The following is a 10,104-nucleotide window of genomic DNA, read 5'->3' on the forward strand; positions in this document are numbered from 1 at the left end:
ACCAGTGGTAGACTAGTCCAGTGGCCGTCCAAATAAACACTTTTGGATCATTCGGTCTTCTAATCCGTCAAAGTTCAGAATAGGTCTAGGGCCCATCCGGGTGGCCCAAGTTCATAGATCCAATCCGTTAGGATGATTCTGATCCAATAATCCGATCCGCGGAAGCCAAAAATCCTAGTGCAATCCGATAAGATCTTGCACAATGATAAAATAAAATCTTAGGGAATGATCCTATTTTAGATAGGATCATACTAGGATTCATCAAGGAAGGCAATCTCCGAGAATCACTTTCTTGGCCACCAAGGCAGAAGATTGTTATATATACGGAGGCTTCTGTAGCCTCCAGAACTACGTTTTAAGAGACTTGATCCCGGATTCCTCACTGGGTACGTAGGCAACCAGAACGTTGGTGCAGTCTCTCTTCCTCAAAAATCCCAATCCCCATCTCTTTCGAGCTTTCGGAAGCACCATCACATCGGGAGTGTCGAGTTAACTTTTTGCCCCGACATTCTTTGGCGCCGTCTGTGGGGACCGAACCCACGACCACGTGGTCTTTCGTTGAAGCGTGATATCCTCGACCTTATTTTTCATACGTCCTTGTTACCATGACTGAACAAATTGCGATGAGTAACACATAAGTTGCCAATCGGCATATAGCGACTCGACAGAACATGGAGACTGTTCCAGGCACCACCACAGAGGTGGGGCAGTCGAGTCGTCGTAGATCTTTCTCTCAGAATGGAGGAAACAGACTATCTGAAATAGTTCCACCCACTCTGGAACCACTAGGAATTCGGGAATCTAATCTCGATGTCCTCGCCCCTTATAACGCTAAAGAAGAGCAAGAGCTGCCGAATACACGCCGGGGATGGTCCCATCGAACCAAAACACAATGCTATCACTACGATGTTCGAAGGGGTCGGGGAGGCCGACATGGTAACCCATGCGCCTCCATCAGGAACCCGCAATACCAATCGGATCCAGCTCTTATCTCTCTTTTGACAAGAATAGTTACGGAAAATGAGAGTTTGAGAAATCAACTAGGCAAACGGCCCAGAGACCTTGAGGAGCACCAATCGGTCGAGTCCCCTTTGTCTGAATGTAGGCAAAGGCAAAGGGCCGAACCGGGACAGCGCAAAGATCCTGACAATGGCCAAAACCTTATTCACAATAATGGTCGCGTTAAAGATCCAAGCCAAAGCCGGACAATCCACCCTATCGTGCCGGTCCCCCCTCATTCACAACCAAACAATGTCTGGGATCGTTTGGGCACAAATCCTCGGACAAACCAGTCACAACAATCTAGAACGTCAGCAGCTGCATTTAGTTCCAGTTCAGAAACGCCACCATCCATAGAGGTGTCCGGATCAAGATATGAATCCTAGCACACGAATTGGAATGAAAGTCCACTACTTGCTAACATAGTGGCAGGCAGAAGGCGGGGTAGAATCGAACGTCAGCAACGACCAAATCCCAATCGAATCTTAGCCTGTGATGAACGGATCTGGAGAGAAGAGAATCAAGATGAAGACAACTATGAGAATATGAATGAACAAAGGGTTAAGGAATTGATTAACCAAGCCGTGACCAGGCAAACCATCCGAGACGATCCACTCTTGGAGAGGGCTGTGCGAGGTCCAAAATTTTCACCCTTTGTAAATGACATTAGGGACTGTGTTCATCCTCCGGCATTCAAACAGCCCCCTCTTCCAACTTACGATGACGTGGATGGACGTCCGAACGAGCACGTCATGAGCTACCAAGCAGCTATGACCTTATGGGAATTTCATGAGTTGTTAATGTGTCGTATTTTTCCAACAATGTTGAAAGGATACGCACTGTCCTGGTTTAACAAGTTGGCTCCGCGTTCAATTGATTCATTTACCAACCTCAGTGATATGTTTGTTGAATGTTTTCAGTAGAATATGAAGACGAAGAAGAGTCCGAGCACACTGTTCAATCTCGCTATAGAGAAAGGTGAAACAATCAAGAGTTTGGTACGACGGTTCAGGAAGCTTCACGCCGAAGTTCAGGATGTGAGTGATGCTTTCGCAATACAGGCATTCCATCAAGCATTGCATTTCGACAGAGATGGACTTTACAACTCTCTTACTCGAAAGCCGCCTACCACCCTCTCTTATTTATTCACCCGAGTGGAAGGGTACGTTCGAGTGGAAGATGATCAAAAGTCTCGACAGAGAAAGGATGGCGCAGATCCCGTTTCCAAGGACTCCATAATGGATAAGATTACCAATCAAGGTAACAAGAGGAGTACTCAGAATAATACAAAGGCCCCCAAATCTAGATGAAAAGGTATTCTTTGACTCTTGGCCTTGCAGACCTGTACGAAAAAATCATAACTAAAAAAATGTTACAGCCAGCTCGGCCGCTACCAGAATATCCTACAGGTAGGCGGGATAAAAATCAAAAATGCAAATATCACGATGATATTGGGCATGAAATAGATCACTGCAGAGCTTTAAAGAAAGAAGTTCAATGCCTCGTTAAAGAGGGACAGCTTACTGAGTTTGTTCAAAACAAACCTCGGTCAGCCCATATCAACTTGGCTGACCACAACGTTATCGATGTATGCCACGCAGTGTCAATAGCGTCTCCCGCCATCAGCGCAAGATAGAAACACGCTTGAAACTTCGTCATATACAAGATCATTACCAGGTCAATAGTTTCAATTTTGACCAAGGTATCAATACGGGGACCTATGAAGGCCACGAGTTGAAGCTCACTGAGAATGACGAAAAGGGGGTTTATTACCCTCACAATGACCCTGTTGTTATTACTGCATGGATAGGAATCTTTAGGGTGCAGAAGATTTTTATCGACATAGGAAGCTCAGCTAGCGTGTTGTTCACCAGGGATTACTCCATAATGAAACTATCAAAGGACTTGATCATAGAAGACCGTAACCCAATCATTGGATTCAACGGAGAACCAGCCCATGCCATTGGAAAGGTTCATCTCCCTGTCACGGTTGGGCATCAATCTGTCGGGATAAATTTCCTTTTGATAGATTGTGGTTCTTGTTACAATGCAATTTTCGGTAGGGATTGGATCCATGCAAATCAGGTTGTTGTATCCACCTTCCACCAGGCGTTGAAATTCCCCACGCCTATAGGAGTATGTAAGATCCACAGTGACAAGATGATGTCACATCAATGTCATGATTTGGCACTAGAAGATACAAGGAAATCCAAAGTCTGGGGCAACACGATCCTCCAGGTTGATCATGCCAAATAGCAATTACAGAAATGTTAAGCTTATCAGGTACGAGAAGCCCGACTCTCTGAAGAAGGTCCCTCGATCGATCAGTTGGAGGAAGTTCAGATAAGGGGCGAGAGCCACGAAACTACTTTCATCGCTGCTGTCTTACCTCCAACCGAAAAAAGAGCTCTAATTCACCTGTTATAGGATTATCAAGAAATATTTGCATAGGATATCAACCAAATGCCCGGAGTTGACACGGATCGTAAACACCCACGACATCGATATTGACGAGATTCAAACCGGTTTGACAAAGACCAAAGGATGGATGGCTCCGGGCGAACCGGTCAATACCGATTGGTAAACTGGATTGGAGTAGGGTTCATTAAAGCGTCGAATACCCGACTTGGGTATCCAATATCGTCAGCGGTTCCAAAGAAAAATGGGAAGCTCAGGGTTTGCATTGACTTCACCAACCTAAACAAAGCTTGCCCAGTGCATCCATACCCATTACCTCGCATCTCAGATCTAGTCGATGCGACCTCGGATTTCGAGGGTCTGTCGTTCATGCACGCTTCCTCTGGTTATAACCAGATACCTCTGCTTGAGGAGGACCAGGTGCACACGACGTTCGTAACGGACCACGGCCTGTATTGCTTTAGAGTCATGCCATTCGGTCTGAAAAATGCAGGTGCCACCTATCAGAGGATGATGAATACAATGTTTGCCGATCTGATTGGGTGTATCATGGAAGTTTACATCAATTACATGGTGGTCAAATCCAAAGAAACACCCGACCACCTTCAGCATTTGCAAGAGGTATTCGATTGGCTCGTACGATATAAACTAAAGTTGAACCCTTCGAAGTGTTCTTTTGGGTTAGCATCTGGAAAGTTCTTAGGATTTCTGATGACTCGACAGGGTATTGAGGCAAACCCTGAACAGATTCGGGCCATTCTCAAAATGCCCCCACCCTCGAATAAAAAGGAAATTCAATGGCTCGCCGGTCGTTTGGCAACCCTGAATAGATTTATATCAAAGTATTCGTATTGATGCAGGCCATTTTTTCAAACGTTGAAAGGTGCCTCAGTTTGGAATGAGGACTGTGATAGGGTTTTTAAAGAAATTAAAGCATACTTGGTATCACCCCCCATCCTGGTTAGTCCGCAAACTGGCCAAGACATTGGAATTTATTTGGCAACTTCTGAGATCGCAGTATTGTTTGTGGACAACCCGGAGGAGCGCTCAATCTACTTCATTAACAAAATGTTGACTAGATCAGAGAGTAGATATTCTAAAATTGAGAAAATCGTGCTTGCCTTGGTGCATGCAGCACGCAGACTTAAGCCATATTTTCAGGGACGTGTGGTTAAAGTGTATACAGAATATCCCTTTCGCAAGGCACTCGGACGAGCCGAAGAGTCTGGCCGCCTTGCTGATTGGTCTAGCTACCTAAGTGCTTACCATATCTTATATGAGCCTCGCACTACAGAAAAAGGTCATGCTTTAGCTTCTCTGATGGCGGATTTCCCAGTAGAAGATATCATGGTTTCACCCGAGTTATTCGAGGAAGAACAACTGCCAGATTTTCCCAACCACCAACCTGGCTCCATTGAAGAGAATTTCACTGGAGGCGAGGCATGGGTTGTGTATACAGATGGTTGAAGTAGTAAGAAGGGGTCCGGGATCGGTTGTGTGATAGTCGACCCAAACGGTAGCCGAATCGAGAGGTTCGTCTGACTTTGCTTTCCTGCTTCCAACAATGAAGCCGAATATGAAGCCGCAATATTTGGAATGAGAGCAGCGCTTGAAATGGGGGCAAAGACAATCAACATGGTAACGGATTCTAAGTTAGTTGCTTGTCAGTTTGGCGGGTCATATCAAGCACGAGATGAGTGAATGGCGGCTTACACTACAACAAATATGACATATGACATCGCTAATTTTACATCACTTTCAGCGAAGTGATGTCATAAGAAAACTATGACATCACTTTTCTTAGCATGTGATGTAATATCACATTTTTTTTTAACATCACTTATTTCAGAAGCTGATGTAGTAGAGTTGTACAACATCATTTTAATTAGTGATGTCGAGATAGTGATGTAGTAACACTTTTTTGCGTCACTCGCTGTGTCACTTATAAAGTGATGTAATATTTATGTATTCAACATCACTTTAAAGGTGTTGTCCCTCACCGTGTCACTTATAAAGTGATATAATATCTATATATTCAACATCACTTTAAAAATGAATTTGCCAAGTTTTCAAAATCACTTATAATGTGACTTCCAGAAGTATTATTATTAATATACTTCTTAATTAAATTAATTAGTTAGAAAAAGACCATCTAAAAAATTAGGTTAAATATAAATAAAACAGGGTGGACGCCGGTTTGCTAGACTAGCCGCCCTTAAATGAAAAATAGAAAATAAAAAACTACCACCAATACCCAAAAGGCTTAAACCCCATAAGCAAGGCCCGGCCCATAAATTTATAAGACCTAATACATACGAAGAAGAAAATTAAGAATGGAACACGCCCTCACTTCTAAATTTTGGGGATTTTTGAGATGATCTTCAGTATTTTATTTTCCAAAACCCTACAATCTTTCATTAAACTGAAATCGGAGATAGATTGCCGCGTGCAAACAAGTTTGATATTAATCGATTACAACATTGAAAGGTTTCACTACACCATTTGGGTGATTTTGCAACAGTTGGGATTTTTTATTAGTAACACTTATTCATCCGTTAGCAAGTTACTCACATTTATAATCTGTTAGAAATAATATCAACCGTTGGTGAAATACTTGAATTATTCTCTAACATTTCTTTAGTTATTTAGTGAAGTTTCTCTATATGTTAGAAATTGATAAATGTAAAAAGAGGAAAAGAAAAAATAGATCGGAAAAAAAGGAAAACTTAAGCGGGAGTTTTTCACATCTCGCACTCATCGAAAAGTAGAAAACCCTAAAGTTGAAAACAAAAAAAACACGACACCAAAAAGCCCTAGCCGTCTTTAACCTCAACACACCGACAGCAGCCACCACGTACCTCTCCCACCCACGGTATGCTACTTCTTTCTTTCTTATCTCATCTATGTTTCTTCTCACTTTCTTGAACCTAGGGTTTCACCCGTGTTTATGTTCGATTTGTTTTTTGTTTCCTTTTTGTTTAGGGTTCATTTTTAGGCTTTTCAAATTTACTTGCAAATCCACAACATATTCACAAGTGATGTTCGAGAACGAGTCATTGGTTTCTTGTTGGCAGCTCATCTGAAGATGAAATTTTGATGTCAGGAATAGCTATGAAGGTACTTTGTCCCTCACTTTCTTTTTGAAATTTGAAAATTCCAGAACAATTGTGTGTTAATTTCTGAAATTTGGTGCAAATTAGGGCTAAAAGTGGTATCAATGAGTGCCCTAATTCAACATATTAATCAGTTTTTCAAGTTGGTTTTAAAAAATGTTGCTTTGTCATTTTGCCTTTTCGGTTTGATGTAGATTTTACCAACAACTCTGCTTCGTAGATTGCTATTAGTGCTTATTTGATAGAGCTAAGAACAGAGATATTTAAATTTGTGGGAAATTACAGGCCTTTTTAGTAAATGACTACTGAGCTTGAAAACCATATCACAGAGCATTTAATTAAAATATGCATATTGAAAATGCTTAGAATAACTTATGGGAATTGATATGGATTTAATCCAACAAGAAGGAGAAGCAAGACATTATTAGAACAATGGAGTTTTATTATTTCTGGAGCACTTGCTATCCAAGTATATAGAAGACTATAAGACTCTCTGGCTTCTTTCTAACATTTTAGTAGAAACTCCCTTTACCATATATATCCTATCTCTAGTCCCTACACTTTCTAGATATTTATTACATCAAGTAATCTACATATCTCCAGATTTATTGTCTAGAAAAATCTATAACAACTCTAACCTTCTAGTAAAGTGCATCAAATTTTAGCACTCCTCCTCGATGTACTTTCCTGATTCTCCGAGTATGTGGTGTAATAGGTGAAACTTATCTCGCGGTAGAGCTTTTGTAAAGATGTCTGCCACTTGCTCCTTAGTACTGCATTAGTTGAGTTTGATTTTTCCATTTGCTTCATCTTCCTTGAGATAGTCATACTTTAGTTGTTGTTCAATTTCATTTAATTAGTAGTTCTTTGCCTTTGTGGGTTTTGAATTGTGTTTTTTTAGGTTACCTTACCTATTTTTTACAACTTTTTGGGTTTGTTCCCCAAATCTCACTTCGTTAACATGTTCTTGTGGCTCGATTAGCCTTTGAATTTGTCAGTTCAAAGGTGAAAACGAGTCAACACATGCTCTTATGAAATTTCAATTATGTTCATTCGTTATATTAATATTTTTCTATGATAAATTCTGTTTTTTTTTTATTACGAGCTTCTCATATTTATGAGCTTCTAATTCTTATTTGTATTGTAATTTGACATGTAGTTTTATTTTTTATTTTTATGTTGTGTTGGTGGAATATTTGGACGTAGGCTAGAAGAGATGAAATGAATGATGCTCTGACTCCTGCTTTGAAGGCATTCTTTTTGTATCAAGTTGTTTATGTTTGGCAAGTCATTTGGTAGATGTGATATTACATTGTTCTTATCAGCTCATTGTTTTTGCAACGGTAACACATGTTCATACATTAAGGGTATGTGATTGTGTGAATGTCATACGAGTAATGGAGCAAAATCTTCACGGATGTGCAGCATGATCTGCTACTGGCCATGTGCAGGTTGACTTTTAAACTAACAATAGTTATTTAACCAATTTTTTAAAGTTGGAAATATCTGAAGTGATGCCTTAGAATTATGTCCATTTAGATTACTTGCTTTAAATGAATTAAGTTGTGATTCTTTTGTAAGTAACTATGCCAATTAACATGAACTTCTTAGTTCTTCTTTTTGGCTAGAGTTAGATTAGGTTGAGCCTTGTTCACTAGCATATAGGACAAGGAATTGTTGATAAATAATTTCTTGGATGTTAGCAAATTTATTGGTGCTAGTTTGTATGCACTTAGTGGGTCTAGCTTTGTTGGTAAATACTTGTTTGGTGTGACTGAATTATTGTTCAAGTCAAGTTCCCCGAGTTCTCCACGTGAGATGCGTTAGTGCAGTATTTATGTTACTATATGTACATGTGTAACTTGGTTTTAACTTGGGAGGGAGTTTGCCACATGTTTCCATGTAGGCGGCACCTCCACTAGTAGGAAGAGGCAGAGAGTTTGCTACGTGTGCGTACTGCATCCCTAAAGAAAAGTGTGACATGTAATTGAGTTACATGTATTGTTTCTATTGCTAAGGAAAATACTAAAATAGGTCTTACTACACCAAAGTCATGAAAGAATGTTAAGGAAAATACTGAAACAGGTCTTACTACACCAAAAGTTATTTTTATAATTTTCGTAGTAATTTTTATTATCCTCATAAGTATGTGATAAAAGTTGTATAAGATGGACATCTTCTTGTTGGTAACACTTTTTAGTTTCATAATCTAATATAAACCAAAGTGTGGATGTAAAGGGGCTTATAGATTTATCAATACGTAATATTTAAATTGTCAGGGGGAATTAACCTATTTCTTTTAACCTTTCGCTTTCCAAAATCAATATTCTGTTGGAACCTTCCTATTAGCAGTAGATCTTGGTCAATCATTATTTTTTCCTTAATTTGCAAAACAATATTTTACTACCTGTAGAAATTTGACCGAGAAATCCAGAATACATGGTTTTTGTTAGTTTATTCAAGTACTGCTTTGAATGATTTAACAGCTCCGTGTTTGCTCCTTATAATGAGTATCCGCAGTTGCTTGGCTTACTCTTGAAATTGTTGAACAGTAAGTTGGCCTGGTCAACTCAAAGAAAAGTACTAAAGGTATGTTTTTGTGAGATTATCGTATTTAGTGTTTAGTTCTGTTACTTTTAGAGTCTTAAATATCATGGCAGTGTCTCCAGGTCTTAGGCATCATGGGTGCTTTGGATCCCCATGTACAGAAGCGCAATCAACTAAGCTTGTCAAGATCACATGGTGAAGGTGCATGTGCAGGTAGTGATAGTGGTCAGCACATTCAGTCAATGGATGAGCTACCTATGGACCTTCGGCCATCTTTTGCTATGTCAGAGGATTAATATTCTACGGTAAAAGCTGAAATTTGGATTTTGTAATAGTTATACTATCTATCTTTTGTTATTAGTTCTTAATTGTGATTTACAATAACTAGGTTGATATTAATTCTCTTATGTGAATCCATCGAAATCCCTCACTTTCAAGTTACCACCAAAAGGTGGTCAGTTCTCTTCTGTTCATCTTCAAGGTACGATGCATATGCGCAACAATATGGTGTGTTCTTTAAATTAGCATATTTGTCAACTTCTTCATATCTAACTTCACTTGTGCTTTCTGAGATTAGTCGATGGGCCTTGCATGTGTTCCATTTTTACCAAAGGTGAGTTCATGGAATTCACAAGTTTACACGTTTCCATTTTTACCAACAATCTGAGAATCATGTTTTTTTTCTCTCTTTAAATTGTATTACTGTTTAATTATTCGGAATGCAACATAATGACCTTCCATATTTAGAAATGTTTTTTTTTTCTGGGCAGACACAATTTTTAGATTACTCCGCTAGTGATGCAAGAAAATGGATGACAACGTTTTTATTTTAACTCAACCTCTAACTAGCTTTTGGCAACGGGCTGGCCTTGATTTTGAACACAAGTAACTGTCTTCTGTAGAACTTCCTTTGTCATTCAGGTACTATATGATGCGGATGTTCCGTATGTTTATTTTCTTTTTATAAAATTTGCATTGATTTTCTAGGACAATGTTTCATACTGCAGAAAAAAAAAAACAAAGTGAT

The 10,104-nt window shown here is 39.6% G+C and overlaps 1 long non-coding RNA gene across 3 annotated transcripts; it reads left to right on the forward strand.

Annotated features, from left to right (window-relative positions):
- The first annotated feature begins 6,120 nt into the window (after window positions 1-6,120).
- Window positions 6,121-9,833, forward strand: LOC147474389 (uncharacterized). Of its 3 annotated transcripts, none has more exons than XR_015208173.1 (5): window positions 6,121-6,534; window positions 7,737-7,799; window positions 7,897-7,981; window positions 9,017-9,382; window positions 9,466-9,833. It is a non-coding gene; the product is annotated as an uncharacterized LOC147474389 (long non-coding RNA). The 3 variants fall into 3 exon arrangements; XR_015208172.1 differs by having other exon boundaries at window positions 9,017-9,119; window positions 9,200-9,833; XR_015208171.1 differs by having other exon boundaries at window positions 9,017-9,833.
- The last annotated feature ends 271 nt before the right edge of the window (window positions 9,834-10,104 follow it).

Source organism: Coptis chinensis, chromosome 9, assembly GCF_015680905.1.
Source record: "Coptis chinensis isolate HL-2020 chromosome 9, ASM1568090v1, whole genome shotgun sequence".
NCBI classification, from domain to species: Eukaryota; Viridiplantae; Streptophyta; class Magnoliopsida; order Ranunculales; family Ranunculaceae; genus Coptis; species Coptis chinensis.